The 17,330-nt window shown below is 40.9% G+C and overlaps 1 protein-coding gene and 1 long non-coding RNA gene across 3 annotated transcripts in view; one reads left to right on the top strand and one right to left on the bottom strand.

Annotated features, from left to right (window-relative positions):
• LOC139762316 (organic cation transporter protein-like) overlaps positions 1-17,330 on the bottom strand; it is a 346,799-nt gene that overhangs the window by 296,011 nt on the left and 33,458 nt on the right. Inside the window, exon 1 of one of the 2 annotated variants that reach the window (XM_071686949.1) lies at positions 2,977-2,999. The exons of the other annotated variant lie outside the window; for it this stretch is intronic. The gene's annotated coding sequence lies outside the window, so the exon portion shown is untranslated. Of the gene's footprint in view, positions 1-2,976; positions 3,000-17,330 lie in introns of those variants that run through there. 2 annotated transcript variants of the gene reach the window in all.
• On the top strand, positions 14,543-15,342 carry LOC139762319 (uncharacterized). The gene is made up of 2 exons (XR_011715693.1): positions 14,543-15,077; positions 15,280-15,342. It is a non-coding gene; the product is annotated as an uncharacterized lncRNA (long non-coding RNA).

The following is a 17,330-nucleotide window of genomic DNA, read 5'->3' as shown; positions in this document are numbered from 1 at the left end:
CTTAACGCTACCTCGCTAATGCGGGAAATGGCGAATAGTTTGAAAGAAAAGAAAAGAAAAAAAAAAAAATATATATATATATATATATATATATATATATATATATATATATATATATATATATATATATATATATATATATATATTCCTATGAGTCCACGGGGAAAATGAAGCACAATAAGTTCCCAAGTGAGCTTTCGTGCAAAATTAATTGTAAGAAAATATCCTTGTCATATTTACATGTACTCTCAAAGACGTCTCACGCATTTACCAGTGTAAGGAGACACCGTGCAACAATATGCTGAGGCAGTTTAATGGGGACTATTTTTGGTTTTAGTTCGTGCTGTGATTCGCATCACACACAATATGCAGATGGCAGTGAAGTTGTAACACTGTCTGGTGCTCTGGGCAATACATTATTTTGTCCCCCCACCACCCCACCCCAAGAATATTTCACTCATTTTCCAACTTCTAACCTTACTCCGCAACCCACATTCTATTGAAAAAAAATCTGCCGACAACTTGAAAAATACAGCTTCAATCTGTCAGGTGTTCACAAAATTTTACTCGTACCAACACTGTAAAATCAGGGTATTTCTTCTGTTATGATATTTCTGATAATATCGTAAGCGAACACCTAAATTCTGGGCAGGCACACGGAGTTTGACAAAGTGCCCTCCTTTGCACCTCACCTTACCACCCTATTAGTACAAACCTATATCGTTCAAGAGCAATGATTTTGGACACAAGAAAACAGGAAAGATAAATTCCTTTACAAAAATTTTATCTCTTGCTGCTGTTGTTGTAAGACCTTCAGGACAACACTATCCAGACACTCGTAAAAAACAAATTACTTTAAAAACTATTTTCATTTCTTTTTATTGTCGCTGTTGTAAGAAAGAGTTCTTTGTCGTGACACAGTCCTGACACTCGGAAATTCCACGAGATATGATAAACAAAAAAGATAAGATTAAAGAGCATATTCTTAAGCATGACTTGAGCGTCTGTGATAGAAGAGGGTATATACGCGCCATGAAAGCACAACCTCAGATGGGTGTCGGAAAGCGGAGCGGATTTCCCATGACGGTTGTGGAAGGGTACGGAGACCTACTTATGAGAAGATATGAGGGAGTATAACCAGGACTCCATGAGAGAGGGTGAGGAGTGTTTTGGATGCTAGGCTTTGGATGACGTTTTAACTTAGGTGATAGGCTTTGGATGACGTTTTAACTTAGGTGATAGGCTTTGGATGACGTTTTGACTTGGGTGATAGGCTTTGGATGACGTTTTGACTTGGGTGATAGGCTTTGGATGACGTTTTGACTTGGGTGATAGGCTTTGGATGGCGTCTTGATGTAGGTGGTAGGCTTTGGATTACGCTTTGTCTTGGGAGTTACGCTTTGAATGACATTTAAACAATGGTCAATGATGGAGGCCTCAGATGATTACGTGATCGACAAACTTGATTTTCAGGGTGAATCCTGGCAAGGGAGGAAAAATTACATGGTTTCTTGAAGCACTTAAGAAAATAAGGTGGTCACTTTTCGTTAGAGCGATATCGTAATTTCCTTCCATAAAAGCTGTTTGGGCTAGATTTAGTTTAGGTTTTGTTTGGCTAAGGAAGAGTATCTTAGTCATACGCTGGAACCCCGGACAACGCACAGAAAAACATCCTCTTAACAACATAGGATAGAATCCAAACTAAGAATTTCATGGAACACAGTAATTCATTAATGTAGCTCAGGAGCTGATCAGTGGCTTCAGGTACATTAATACTAAACTGGAGAGCGTTACACCCTTATCAGTGTGGAAAGGTTGACGAGTCTTCAAGACACTGTGTTCAGCACCTTGGCAAAACGATGACACTGACCAATAATAATAATGTGATGTTGTCTCTGTTGGAAGTTATTTCTGAGTGTTGGAAAAAAGTAAGAGACGAAGTAAAAGGTTACTGGTACGGGGTCACTTCATTAATGAAAGAGTAGTGTAGGACTACTTTACTGCAATTACCACTACTGCCAGAGGAAGAAAAAATATTGAAGTAGGAAGGCCACATGAAGGAGGACTGGACAGGTTTTAACGCCATACTTTTCAGAAAATTTCTGAGACCTCTGAAGTTGTAACCATTCTCTAAGTGTTCGAGATCGGCCGTGAATACGACACAAGTGTAGCGGAGCGGTCAGCATAATACCCCAAATACTGCCTCAAATTATACATCATTAATGAAAGATACCATGGTTGAGGTGAAGGTTACAGGTTTTTAGTGCGAGTGAAGAACCCTCCTCCTTCATGAGCATCAGACTGTAACCAGTAGCGTAGTTTTTTTTTTTGTTTTTTTTCAGGGGTTCCCGGTTTCGAGCTAATTATAATTATAATCTAACCTTCACAATACGACTCTAAACAAGTGCGCATGCGTTCGGTCGGTGGCGCCAAACAACCATTTGCCCAGAATTTAGCTTTTCCCATAAACTTCGTAAAAAGCGATTTGTACTTTATTACATATGACATCTTTCGTCACCACACTTTATTAAGACGTTTATGTTATTTCAGTGATCTTTACCAAATGAGATCTTTCGAGTATAATGTAAGCTAATGATTGGTTAACCAGTTCGGCAATAGAGTGTATCACTGCTCTTCAAGCTTAACAGATCCTCTTTAGAACTAACGCTCAGCCGATCGACTCAACATCCACTCGCTTAGTGGGAATCTTACACATAATATCCACATCTATCCACACGAGATAAACTTCATTGGCATATGCTTTAAGCATCACTTTCCGAGCAAGATGGGCAGATGATGGTGCAAATGTCTACCACATTACCAGTAGCCTTTGAGAAACTGCGAGCACAGGACATTTCCTGCCTGCCATCTATGATTTGTAATAAAATAATATCACTTTCTATCTTAATTTTATGGTAAAACTACGATATCATTAGAATATTCACATAACAAAGGGTTTTAATGGCATACACTTACAGGATAGGAGGCGCCTTCGTACGGAATTTTTTTTTTCATCAACAGTTGAAGCAGCTTTTAAGATCCCGTCTCAGCTGTGTCAGTTGCCGGCCACTCTGCATGTGTGTGTGTGTGAGGGCCCTAGATGTAGAACGCCGCCGCCCATACCCCACAGAGAAAGTACACAAGGGCATATTTTTTTTATCTCTATTACGTAAGCTGTTCTCGGATTTTACTGTTTGTGGAGCACTTACTTCTTATCAGTAACACAACGAAGATGGTATATCCTGTTTGTCCCTATATGCACGTTACCCTGAGTTATCACTATCGAGTTATTACTTTGAATATATTACTCACTTTATTTTGAATTACAGATTCAACATTATGAATTCAGGAGGGTGTGACGTGATTTTTCTAGTTACGAAGCAGTAGTGTCTGCCTAGCCAAAAAAAAAAAAAAAAAAAAGAAAAGAAAAAGAAGCGTTTTAAAATTGGCTGGAAAATAGCATGAGGCTACCACAGCGATGTAGAGGGTGGCAAATGCTGTCATGGTGCTATCAAAGAGATATCCAAGTAACTGGCAGCCCATGACTAAGCTACCTGGGCTATTTAGGGGTTTTCAAGTGGAGGCGCTTGATCTTGGCGAACATCATGGGTGAGTCGTGAGTGCGAGGGAGAGCGCATGTTTATGATTTGGTCTAAGCAAAAAGGTGGTTGCGTCTTTGGGTGTACTAACTGAAAACAGTGTTGTTTCCACGATCGATCAAGTTATCTTGTCTTGGCTGGGCCTCTTAATCTGTGGATCTGTTCCCAGAAGTCATGGAGGGATGGATGATACTCGGCTTAGTTCTGCAGCGGAAACTAGGGTTATTGTTAGCGTCCCCTGCTATCTGTAAGGCTGCTGAGGATGTGGTTACGGAGTGTAGTAAAGTCCGACTGTATTCTACCCAACCGACGAGAGTAGCACGAGAGGAGTCGCTTTGTGTGTGTGTGTGTGTGTGTGTGTGTGTGTGGAGAGTAAGGTTTACCTTGAAGTGTACTATTTTTTGGGGGGGGAGTGGGAGTGGGGGGATGGTTGCGTAGACAACATCTATGATTTGCCTGTTATGTGTCCTGTCTGTTTGCCTCCTGTTGATGGTGTGCGTGCAGTGTGTAAAAGAACTTGTAAGGGTGTCCTAGTCCGTTTTACTGTAACAGGACCGCGGGGAGTAACGAGTTTTAATTGAGTTATAAGAGAAGTGGAGGAAGAGAATAATGTGTTCAAATCCAAAGCGAGGGCCCAGGAGACAGATAATGACCATGAAGGTAAACTGCTGGTTCTGTTGAACCCGGTCAGATCTGCCTCTACCCACACTGCCCGAGGGACAGGTATGAAAAACAGGTCCTAGTCAGTTAAGATGCTTGAGGGTGTAGTTAAGAGGCTGTCCCCGTGCGTGCCGGGTCTGGAGTGGTGAAATACTCTATAAGGGGCATTTAGGTCAACCAGGGAGTTAGACGGGAAAGCAGGTGCTTAAATACTGTGAGCGGGTCGTGGAGGAGAATGCTACGGTTGGGTAAGGCATACGAGGTGCAGAGGATGACAGATCCAAGTACCGTGTGCAACTTGACAGTAAAAAAGTGTAAGCGTGAGCAAGCAGAAGGATATACGTGTTTTATCGTAAAGCGTACGAGAATGACGACTCTTTTGTTAATCATGGAACTATAATTCAACAAAAGACCATCGCGTCATTCCTAGTATCTGGGTTAACAGGTCTGAGTGATTAACGTCAATTTTCATTTGTAGGACAAAGTGGAAGGCATCATTTTCTCTGTGATGACCTTTCTTCACTACATTTCTGGGAGTGGCAAAGCTGAGGACAGGTCTCGGGGCGTCAGAATGAATCCCACACAGAGTGGAGATATGAAAATACGGTCAAACCGCCATTGTGGGGTCTGAGATCCTTTAGCCGGCACGAAGAGAGTTAAAGCCGGTAGAGGGTGCACCACTCGCTGATGGTAGGGAGGGGTATAGAGGTCACGGAAAATGTGGGGTTAAACGATGTTATAGGTGAAGTAATTGTACAAATCAACACAACCTTACGAAAACCTCACCAAACACACACCCCTAATATATGTGCCCCGAAAGTAAAATGTTATCTCATTGTATTCATCGGCAGCACAACAATAACGTAGTGGTTATTTTGCCGCTTGATCGGCAACTGTCCATCATACATAATTATGCAGCCTAGCTTGCCAATATTTTTCCAGAGCGTCACCTCAGAGTTACGCTCCGTTAGGTTGGGTCAGGAGGCCCAGGTTTCCCGTTTTGAAGGCTAGATTAGGTTAGGCTGACTAGTCGGACTGTTCGTTAGTTCGCACATTTACACAGCTGATTTGGTTATGTGGCATTTCAAATGAACCCCATTTTAATGACTTTCCAAATAATTTCCCAAAATATCTATATAAAAAAAAGAATGCAATGAAATAATCACACTTCAGAACTAGACGGGTATGTGGGATGTAATAATATCGATTTACAAAATGTGGAACATGTCCTCAAGCAGTATGTTAGTCGGAACATCTAACTCGACTACAGTAATTGATTAATGGTCACCTTGACTCATTGATTACTTACCCTTTTCATTGTCTGAGAGTCGCAATGCAGTCTACAGGCGTAAGGTGTTGGTGTTGTTGATGATTTATTGCCTAATGGGACCCCAGCAAGTTTATCCATGCATGGATACCAAGCTTCCTGCGAATGCCTTACTCCCCGCCCACTTACTAGTATGACGGGTTACGACGAGGCTTCCAAAGAACATATTCCTCCCCTCCCATCAGTCAGCCCAGAGACTAAGAGAGAAATATAGAAAAGGAAGGCTCAAACACTGTCATGTATTCAAACTCCGAGATCTACCTCATAACAAAAACACCTAGTTCATAAGGGAAACGCCAACGAACGCACATACACAGGGCTCCAGCAAAAGTATAGCGCATCGTCTGTTCTTTTCAATTCTGTCAGTTCAAACCACTATGGTGAACGGGTTGCATGTAAAATGTGAGATGCGCTAAAGAAGGAAATACAAACCCCGCCGATCTTATACAAAAAAAAAAGTAATTACTAGCAAGTCAGTAGCTCTATATCATAAATGAACGAATATGCTGTTTTCATAAAAGCATAATTATTTTTATCAACAAACTGTGGATCAACAAATCGTGGCATAGTTCCTGTAAATTTCTTATAAATATCAAAAGTCAATTGCTAAAAGTCAAGGAGATTGATAGTGGAGTCCTTGTATTACTTTAAATTTACATGCTTAGAATAAATTACCATTGGCATTGAAAATATGTATTTCTGTGCATGTTCGAGACGGCAACAGAACATCAAAGTGGGTCATACATACAGCAATACAGCACAGGTCTATGCTGCTGAATAAAACTAAAGTTATGTGTCGCCACAATTTTGCATATAGTGAAACAAACAAAAATTGTACCCGAACATGACACGCAGAAACGGTTATGACTTCGAGTTTGCACCGTGTTATTATTACGTTCTAACATAGTATAATCAGGGCCGCTGGGGGCTGACACAGACCCAGAGGAAGGTTTGGAATATGTCTCCGCTCCCCAGGGGCCACAACGGGGGACTAATAATAGGAAAGACGGCAAAAAATTATGTCTATGAAATATATGTTGTTACTCATATATTTTTGTTGTTTTATCAATTATTTTCCAGATGCAAAGTCGCTGGGTGTTATGAAGGCTTGTTTTGTGTCCCTTGTATTATGTTCCACTAACACGACACCCTGGAACCTAACGGTAGAGTCGTCAGGTGTTCAACCATTTTCTAACCCTCGAACCTAAAATGCGGCCAGTTCACTCCCTCTTTCAACAGCGACAAAACTCCCTTGTCTTATCTCTCGCAGCGTTGCCTATAACACCATTTCTGGTTCTGTGTTAGGGAGCTTCCATTACGAAAGTGCTGTATAGTCGTTCCAATTCAGCTGCATCCTACTGATCCTTTAGTCTCTCTCGTGCGACCTTTCCTTTGGACGCTTTCGTTAGGCCGAACGACTTTCCTCTTGCATAGATAATGAACCTGAACTGTTAATGAGAATTTTATAGACCATGTCTCCTCATATTGGCAGATTTTATACGCCCGGTCCCAGTGGGAACTTGAACCCAATGCAAACACGATTCAAAATCGCAGTTCTTCTCGAGAACAGACATGAGTATTTCCACACTTAACCTTGGATGGTGTATACATATATACGAAGAACTACTTGAGCTTCATTTTGATGGGCAGGACCGGAAATGACTGCTAATCTACTAGGCTCACGCGCACTAGCGTGATCTGTTAATATGCTCAGCTCAAGATTGCATGGGAGCGGCATGAGCTATCGCCATGAGCAAATTGTTTTATTATCTGCTGGCAACTCAGTCAGGAATGCTAGTGCCTCTTGTGTCAACAATTAAATATCATGGCTACTGGATTTGGTCAGCCATCTTGAACCGAGAATACATAGCATCGAGAACAACAGCAGAGTTCACAGACCTTATGGTTCGCCGTAGGCAAGAGCAAATAATGGCGATTTTAAATACAAGGTGCATTGTACGTTTGGCACCTGGGCAGCAGCAACATCTTGACCATCTGAGCGACAGGTTATAATTGTTTCCAGGAACTCCCAAGAAATGTTGCGTCCTTGTAATACTCTCCAGTTTACCACAGGGTACAAAACGTTTTTTGTAGCATGATCTACATGTATGATACGATGACATGGCGGTTTGAGTGTACATTCAAATGAGAATGAACTGAAGACAGGGACGGATTAAAGTCCAGTCCAGTCGATTGTGGGGATATACCCTGACTCTGGCAGGGGCCGAGATAAAATTATATCACTCCCATACCGTAGTAACATCACGACACGCACTCTCGCTGAAAAGACAATTATGTACAATTTCTTTATGACGAAGGCTCCAGTCACGGACAGAAGTCCACATCAAGGCCGGGTCGTAATTGACATATTGAATTATGAAGAGAAAAAAGATCAGACAAGGGAACGAATTTACGGATTTTTGAGAAAATGAAAAACCTGTTTTCAAATGTGCGGTTCATCTACTTTCCAGTAAGAAAGTGCTTAAAGTAATAAAAAAAAAAATGATTTATTCAACGTTTCACTTGGGAATCCCTGAACATTTTCATGAGGGGATCCATGACCCTTCTCCCCACCTAATCCACCTATGTCTGGTGCAAGTGGAATGGTTCTGGTACCTAGGAATGGACGCGACAGCGGATGGAACCATTGGGGCTGGGGAGAGTCGTGGAATGGAAGATATGGCTGTTTGGAGCGTGTGGAAAGAGAGTGGTCAGTCGTGTGGAGAATGGCCAGTGTTTGAGTAAATATGGGTACGCTTGATGGTTCTAAGAATGTAACACTGCGATATGGTTCGAACACTTGGGCAGGGTGAGTGAAGTATGGGTGAGAGGGAGAATGTATTTGACAATCGGGGGAAGCAAGGGAGTGGGGGAAACCGCGGAAATGGAAGAATGGATTGTGATGTAAGCTTTAGGGTGTCGGGACCTGAATATTCGGGATGGCAAGAAGCGACGTGCACTGGCTGGAATAAGTTGGCGCGATGTGGTTTACTAGGGGAGGGGAGTTGTGCTGCCATTGAGGGAGGTGTGGATATGCTGTCATTAGGTTGAACCAAGGGTTATGGAGCGGTCGCGATACACTTGTGGGTGGTAGATGGCGGACTCTGGTTTCGATATACTTTGCATGACAATGAGAACACTGTTACTTTCTTCCTTGGTCTTACCAGTTACGGCGGAAGAAGTAATTACATATAACTGCTTTTCGCTTTCTACATCATTATATACGAATCGTGTCCGTTAGATATGCATTAGTTAAAACATACAGTATCATAGATACTCAATAAGACAAGCTTAGATATTACGTTTTATCTTTTACGTAAATTGCTCTTGTATGTGGTGTTGCAATAAGATCATCTTGTATAATTGTTAACGGAATCATGCCCAAAAATGTGATTCACGCACTGACATCAGTTTCATCGATAAATAGCATTGTTGTGGACCATAAGTTAACCGCTAGTGATCTCTGTTTCACAATATCTTGCCCAACACAAGTTCGAATGGTTCATTCAGGCCTTTCAAAAAGGAAAATATCCTATTATCGATACTGTAATTTCTAGTAACAAACCAGCTACAGTGATTCAGTCCGGTTTCATTTATTTTACGTTTGCATACTTATCAATGTATACATGAGTATACATTTTACATGATACCTGATAAATGAACGTGTGCAAAACGAGGCTACAATTCGTTTGTTCTGGGGCTTCCTCGGTACGGCGGCAGAGGCAAGTTGGTATATATATATATATATATATATATATATATATATATATATATATATATATATATATATATATATATATACATCTTTCTTTTTTCTTTCATACTATTCGCCATTTCCCGCGTCAGCGAGGTAGCGTTAAGAACAGAGGACTGGGCCTCTGAGGAAACATCCTCATCCAGTCCCCTTCTCTGTTCCTTCCTTAACTAACTTAACTAACTTCTGATGATTTGCCTTTCCTCAATCGAGAATTTGTCCATAATCTGTCGTCTGCAGCCTTTCTCTCTGCTCCTCAATACACCTCAGCCGTTAAAGACGCTAAGGGTAGCAACATCTGTGATTAACTTTAAAATCTGTTTCCTTACAAAAATGCTGTATTTCCTTATAACCTCTAATAGCATCGGCTAGTTACAAAGGAATCTGTGAAATGAGATTGTTCGAATAAACTCTTGAAATGCGCAATTGCAGACTTACTATAAGACTCTAAGCCTAGTGAAAGAAAACTCTACCTTGTGTTAGGTTACCGTTCGGAGCGTCAACCATAATCCTTCAAAGCCAGCACAGTGTTTGTATGTAAGACTAATGTTGAAGATGTCGCTTTCTAAAAGAAAGAGAAAATGCAGATCAGAGAGAGAGAGAGAGAGAGAGAGAGAGAGAGAGAGAGAGAGAGAGAGTGCGTGTAGCGATGATCGACGAAAGTGTATGTGGAGTGGCGTGCACGATGGTGGAAACTGCTGCCAACTGCGCCATGGTCTTCGACCGTCTGTCATATATACATAAATACATATATATACATCAGATGAAATATTAGCAATACAGAAAACATATGGGTTGCTGCGTTATGATATAGATTAATATACTAGTTTGGTAACTGAACTCACGCTTGGTATATGCTTGAAATTGATTCGCACGACTGAGTGGCAGGGAAGCGACATCCACTTGCACTCTGGTCAACCCGTTCAAAAGATGGCTGACGGGCAGCTATCCACCACCTGACTAAGGCGGGTCCAATACATGACTCAGTTGTTGATCAATATCGGGTTGCTGATTTCTCTTTCTCTCTGCGCTGTCGTCTGAAGGCTCCAGAGTACAAGGTCTCTCGTCATGTTACCAATTTCGCTATTCTCAAGTTGTCGGTGATTTTGACGCAGTAGGCCATACAACAGACCTTGTGGTGTGGCAAAGAATCTTAAGTTACGGACACTCGGAATATCTTACATTCGCAGGCGTTTTGCATTGTTATATCCTTGTCTTATGCAGAGGGACGATCCAACATAAATATAGAGGACTGACGTGACCATTAACATGTGACCATAAACATCATCACGGGTACTGATGACTCTGGTTTCTCAAGCCTCCCTCCTCCAGCGTTCCCACAACAATGGACATGTTTGTCGCTATCATCTAGGTGTACTGGAGACAGATTTTTATTTCTATATAATTCAGGGGATCACGAAAGAAATTGTGACAGCACGAGATCGACCTTAAACTCCTTCGTCAACCTAGCTTGCCCATCCTACCCAACTGTTTATTACGTGTTATGAATGGGTATGTTTACACGAGATCACTTAAAAATAAATTCGTTCAGATTAACTTTCGTTCCGGTTACAAACAACTTTGTAACGGTAGGTAAAGTAATACACGACTTACCACGTTTGGCTGTCATGTGTATGTGTCTGCCTATCCGGAACACAGCATTACCAAAATGATTTGTTCAACTGTTACGAGTTTAAAGACTAAAGTCAGTTACAATGCACAGAACGGAGCAAGTGAAGACATGGGTCCGTAACAAACATATAAGAATCTTATAAATACGTCATCTGTAGGCAAAGTCAGCGAGTCACTTCCTAAAATGAATGTTTTCCTCTCCTCACAATAACATACCAAGGTAAACATTACATATGGCGTGACCGAACCTGATTGACTAAAGCTGTTTCACAATAATCGTCTGAACATTCATTTTCTTCTTTTTTTCTGTGTTCACAATGGGAAAGATCGGGCAATATTTCTAGACCAGATAAAAGGAAGAGTATTCAAGATGTACACACACACACACACACACATAATAACGGTAAATATGCTGTCGTATTCATTTCTATGCGCATTAGAGAAAACCTGCTCCCAGCTTACACTAATTTACGACTACACGACCGAGCAGTACAGCAACGACGGTTTAAGCATGACTTCCGGAGATAGGTGATAGAGGAACACATACGTTTGAAAGAAAGGCAGTTGGAAAGACTGAAAAGAGAACTGAAGGAAACTTCTGCAAAATGTAATAAAGTTGAAACTGGCCATGATGTAAGATACTGTGCAGACGAGGCCCTTACAATATTATTGAGACGCATGCTAGGACCACTGAAACTCGCATCATGAAGAAACTATCCAGGCTATATGGTGGCTCACTTGCCACTCCTCAGTTTTACAAATCTCTCAAGGGAACAATTGTCCGAGGATCAGATAGCATTCCTTAATCTTGGAATTAATTGTTACCTATCTCCAAAATATGAACAGGCTACCAAGAAGGCGGAACTTTCAACCCTCTATGATGATCTGTGTAAATTGCAAAGAGACGGGAAAGCTATAGTGAACCTCCAACTTACGAAAACAGTTACAGGCGGAGAGTTGGTATCGCTCTTCGGAAGAACCACTCACACACCAAGTCAACGGGAAGCGACGAAACAACCGGGTTCGTTGCCAGACGTACAGACAAGTCAAACACTTTCAAGATTCTGCAAAATTTCGTCAGATTTCAAGACATCCCACAGATACACTAAAAAAAAAAAAGCGCCTTAACTCATTATTTACGACTAAAAACGCTGTGAAGATTACATCAAATTCGATCTTCTAAAGGGTGACTTCGAAGCAAGATATTTCTACGCTCGTCAAAACGCAAACGCCGGGAAATCCTCTAAGGCCGATCATCTCCCAGATCCCGTCCCCTACCAACAGGCTAGCCAAGAAACTAAACCAACTGATCTCACCAAACATATCTATAACGTATTCTCTACCATCGACTATAGAGTTTATTGACATCCTAAGAAATATAGAACCACAAGGTATCAGATCGTTCCTGGATGTTGAGTCTCTCTTCACAAATGTACCAGCGGAGAGGACAATAGACATCATTCTGGATCATGTATACCAACATCATGTCTTACCTCTAATGAAGATGCCAAGAAATATATGAAAAGAAATGTTACGTGCCTGCACCTTGGAAGCACCTTTCAAATGTCCACAAAGCAAGCTTTACCGGCAGGTGTATGGAATAGCCATGGGGTATCCCCTGGAGGTTCTGTTTGCCCAGGCATAAAATTTATGCCCTATGTCGAAACTACAGCACTGCGACCTGAGAACATGACACCCCAGATTTACTGGAGATACATAGACGATGTCTTTATCTGCGTACATAACTTAAACTTACTGTGGCAAACCAACGTGACTGACTCCAAGGAACTTCAGGCTTAATATTTACAGTAGAGTTGAATTATGATGGTAATATTCCTCTCCTGGATGTAATGGTTAGCGCCACAACAGGATCTTTCGACACCGACGTCTACAGAAAACCCACAAACTAAGGTAAATGCATGAATGGAATAAGTGAAGGTACTCAAAATTACAAGAGGAATCATTCGTGCATACGGGGAAAAGGTGATCAAGGTGTGCTCAACCTGGCAACTCCCACACCAAGAACTCAGTCATATCGGGCAAGTGTTAATTAATGATGGATATTCAAATACTGAATTTGATGCCATTGTGACCAACATGCTAGAGCATCTCCTGGCAAACAGCCTCAACGAGACAGCTTGAAGGTTTACTACAGGAACATATTTGTAAAAACATATCGAAAGGACGAGAAGATCGTGCGACTGTTGTGGCCGGGAACTGCAAAGCGATTGATGAAGATAAAAGTATCAGTCTGATATACTTCAAAATTAATCCGAAAAAAAAAATCGCTTGTAATAAGCAAAAATATGGCAGGTAGCTCGAAAAGTTTGAATCGTACCGATGTGGTCTATGAGTACCGATGCAATACTCGGAACTGTCAGCATCAACCCATAAACTGAACTGTACATTAGGAACAAAAGCATGGTAAGAGACTAACGAGAAATTATAGTAAATAACACCAAAACCTCTACTAAAGTCACCGTACGCTAAATTGGCCAAGAAGCCACGACCCTCTTCCATAGTTAAGGTAGCTGATTGGTTCATGTACAATGTTTGTGCCGTTATCCATTTATTCACACTATGTGTTCAAAGTTTATAATCAGACCTGTTCTTCTATGTAATAATGGTAAAATTTGGGAACAAAAATCTACAGGATTTAAGATAGCACTTTAGATAGGATGTTAAAAGTGTTAAACATGTATCACAAACGGTCGAAGTCAAGGACAACATTTTCGAATGAGGGCTATTCATTATTTATTTGTTCTGTAGCAAACATAAACTAAACAGAAACAAATTACTCCAAACATAGAGCACAATTGGTAGTGAACTACGGTTTCTATAGGCTAGATATATCCCATATCATTATATCTGTATGTATAGACCGTACGCGGAGGTGAGGTAAAATGCTCAGGGGAACAGCCACTCGGCGGTGCGGGAATGTCCATCATGTCAAAACATCACCAGCCAGACGATGTCTTCTCGCAACACTCGATAGGTGTCAGCGCTGTGGAAACGACTACACTGGCAGCGCCACAGGGGGGACGGTCTTAAGGCCACCCCTCCCCCCTCACACACACAAACTTCGAAATGAAATGGGATCAGCCCCCATTTTCTTTAGACTAGTGTAAAACTGCAGTATGCTGCATCGTTGCCTTCAGATCATTGGCTTTTGCTCTAGTGAGCCCCCTCACCTTTTCAGAAGCTGCCGCCGTCTCTACACCAACTACATAAGCTACATGCGCTTTGCTGGGTTCCCATTTCCAAGTAATTTAAAGGTATAAGTGAAAAAAAAAGTATATTATGGATACAACTCAGTAACTGCCAATGTTTAGTTAGGGTAGACGATATGAAGGTAATCTTTCCTCCTCTCGGTGACCTACCACGCATGGCAGAGGCCTGTTTTTGAATAATGTTATTTGTTATAGCAATATATGGGTGACGATGATGTTGCGAGAAACAAATAACATTATTGAATAACAGGCCTCTGCCATGCGTGGTAGTGTCACCGAGAGGAGGAAAGATTACCTTCATATCGTCTGCCCTCACCGTAAACATTGGCAGTTACTGAGTTGTATCCATCATATACTTTTTTTTTCACTTATACATACCCTTAAATTATTTGGAAATGGGAACCCAGTAAAGCGCATGTAGCTTATATAATTGGTGGTTACCACAGCGCTGACACCTAACGAGTGTTGCGAGGAGACATCGTCTGGGTGGTGATGTTTCGAGATGATGGACATTCCCGCCCGCCGAGTGGCTGTTCCCCTGAGCATTTTACCTCCCCTCCGCGTACGGTCTATATATAGAAAGCACCTGTCATCGAGGCAAACATGGCCACCACCATACACATCCTTTGTGGCCCACCAACAGAACGTAGACCTAACGCCATTTCAGAACAGGAGGAGCATGTCAATGACCCGCCATAAGCTAACGAGTCCACCATTTCAGGATAGGGGGAACGAGCCACTGACCAACCCAGGACTGGGTTAAGGTCAGAATCAGACGAGGCCGACCTGATCTCGGTGCCACACTCGGACAATAACGATCTCGCTTGGCTTAACTCAGTGTATTTAGAGATGGACTGTCTAAATTCCTATTTCGTGTAAGACTTCTATTTTTTGTAAGTTTTTTTTATATTTGTATCATTTTGTTTTTAGGTTGTAGCTTATACTACCCGTTATGACACTTCTTAATTTTTATAGTTCATAGTTTTCATTCACTATTTTACGTTCTATGTACTGTGGTTCGTTTCTTATATATATATTCCATTTCACATCTGAATTTTATTTTCTCTTTTTTTGTAGATTCCTGATGATGCCTCTATGAAGGCGAAAGCCTGACTGAAATAAAATGGATAATTTTGGATACCTGGTGTTTCAGAAACCAACCATATTGGATAAAATAGATAAAAAAAAAATATTAATAACTAAATATGCAGTCGTATTCAATTTTATGTGCTATATGAGACGTTTTACACGTGTGTCCCCCACCCCCCTTACAAACCTCTTCCATTACAAAGCTTTAACTTCCGCATGTTTCAGCGTTCATCACGTCCCCAGTTTAGTGTTCCATTGTACACTATTCTGCAGCTTAGGTAATACTTCCTCGTCTTTCTTTTTTTTTTTTTTTTAACTTACTCAGCTTCGTGTCAGACACAGTAGATGATTTGTTCCTTCCCATCACAATCAGTTCCATGTTACCGTCATCAGTTCCAGGCAAAGACTTACAATGCCGTCTTCTGTGGTCAGTCTTTCTTCCAAAATACTAAGTCCATGCATTCCGACATTTCCATGTAGCTTAGCTTCTTTGACAAACTTCTTTTTGTTGTTCTCGCTAGACCCTTATCGATACTAAATATCAATATTCATCTTAGGTCTATAGAATATATATATATATATATATATATATATATATATATATATATATATATATATATTACTTTGTTCACGTGTTTGAAAACAAATCTTACATTCATTAGCATTTCCTTTCACTTGCTTTGCTTGGCTGAGATCGTAATCATCTACAAATCACCTATGTAGACGCATTCGAACATGGACTTATTATACCAAACCTATGATAAAAATGCACATGGTGTATAGGGTATTCAAACATTATTTTTTCTATTTTTTTATTTCTAAACATTCATCATACTACCTGCAGAGGTATGTACTGCACTTACAAATTCATCTATTAAAAAAAAAAAGTGTCTAACACACTTACAAACCACATCAAGAACAAAAACTTCATTTTGATATGAACGCAACTAGTGTTGAAATGAGGATCAACAGCATCGTTGAGGATATAAAGTGAAGAAATAAATCGAAAGGATGCAGGGTATTCGACCATTTTGGCTCCAAGCCTATCCCAGTTATATTAGCGCCATTTAAGGTCAAGTTATGACACCAAGGGAACAATCGTTCACCACCTTTCAGTTTCTAAATATATTTCGAAGATCACCATATACCCTCACTGACGAACAATTGGCATCTGCTGTACGACACGTCTGACAAACAATTGGCATCTGCTGTACGACAACGTCTTCCGCACTCGGCAGCGTGAACATTGATCCCAGGAGTCGTGAGGTGCAGGAAAACTACACAAATTCAAGAGGTTATGTGACTTGCTACATGATTTTAATGCGCATTTAAGGCTTCACAGATCTATTGACCATTAATATTCATATCTGAAAAGTGTAAATACTTGTAAAACTATTTGTTGTTGTAGATAACATTCTAAGTGCTGAATGTACTAGTTCCATATCAGGTGTTTTCATGCGTATTTGAGAGGGTAATACTAAAAAGAAGAAAAAAGAAAAAAAGGAATATGTTCGAACAGTGAGTGTGCACGTGTCTGAGTCACTTTTCCACTGTCAACAACATTCTGATGAGGGAGTCAAGCGGGAAGGAAATCATTTGGTAAACAGAGGTGGTAAGACGAAAACTGCACTATGTATATATATCATGTCCTGTGCCTCTACTGAGTATCAAAACGCGAATACTATTAGCAATGGATGTTTTTCATCGATACTGCTGACTTTTGAAAACTATCCCTGCTCTCACTTCACCCTTCCAATATGTCTGATTTTTTGGTCTTAATTACAGTCTTCATCGTACAAAGGCCACCTCCTTTCAACCAGTTTTCAAGAAAATATCATTGCGAGTACCCGTATCCTCCCTCCCTCACACCGATTATGAGATGCTGCCTCGGTTTCACTTCCGATTCAGTTACAATTTTCTAAGTTATCATATGAGAGATGTCGCATTCGATCAAATACACAGACCTTCCAAACGTGCACCCTACATGTATTTTGAATAGGTACTGTAAAGAGGCGTCACACAACTGACGTAGTTGGTTG

This window comes from Panulirus ornatus, chromosome 43 (genome assembly GCF_036320965.1).
Source record: "Panulirus ornatus isolate Po-2019 chromosome 43, ASM3632096v1, whole genome shotgun sequence".
Classification (NCBI taxonomy): domain Eukaryota; kingdom Metazoa; phylum Arthropoda; class Malacostraca; order Decapoda; family Palinuridae; genus Panulirus; species Panulirus ornatus.
The sequence above is the reverse complement of the archived record's forward strand: the minus strand, read 5'-3'. Positions and strand labels throughout refer to the sequence as shown.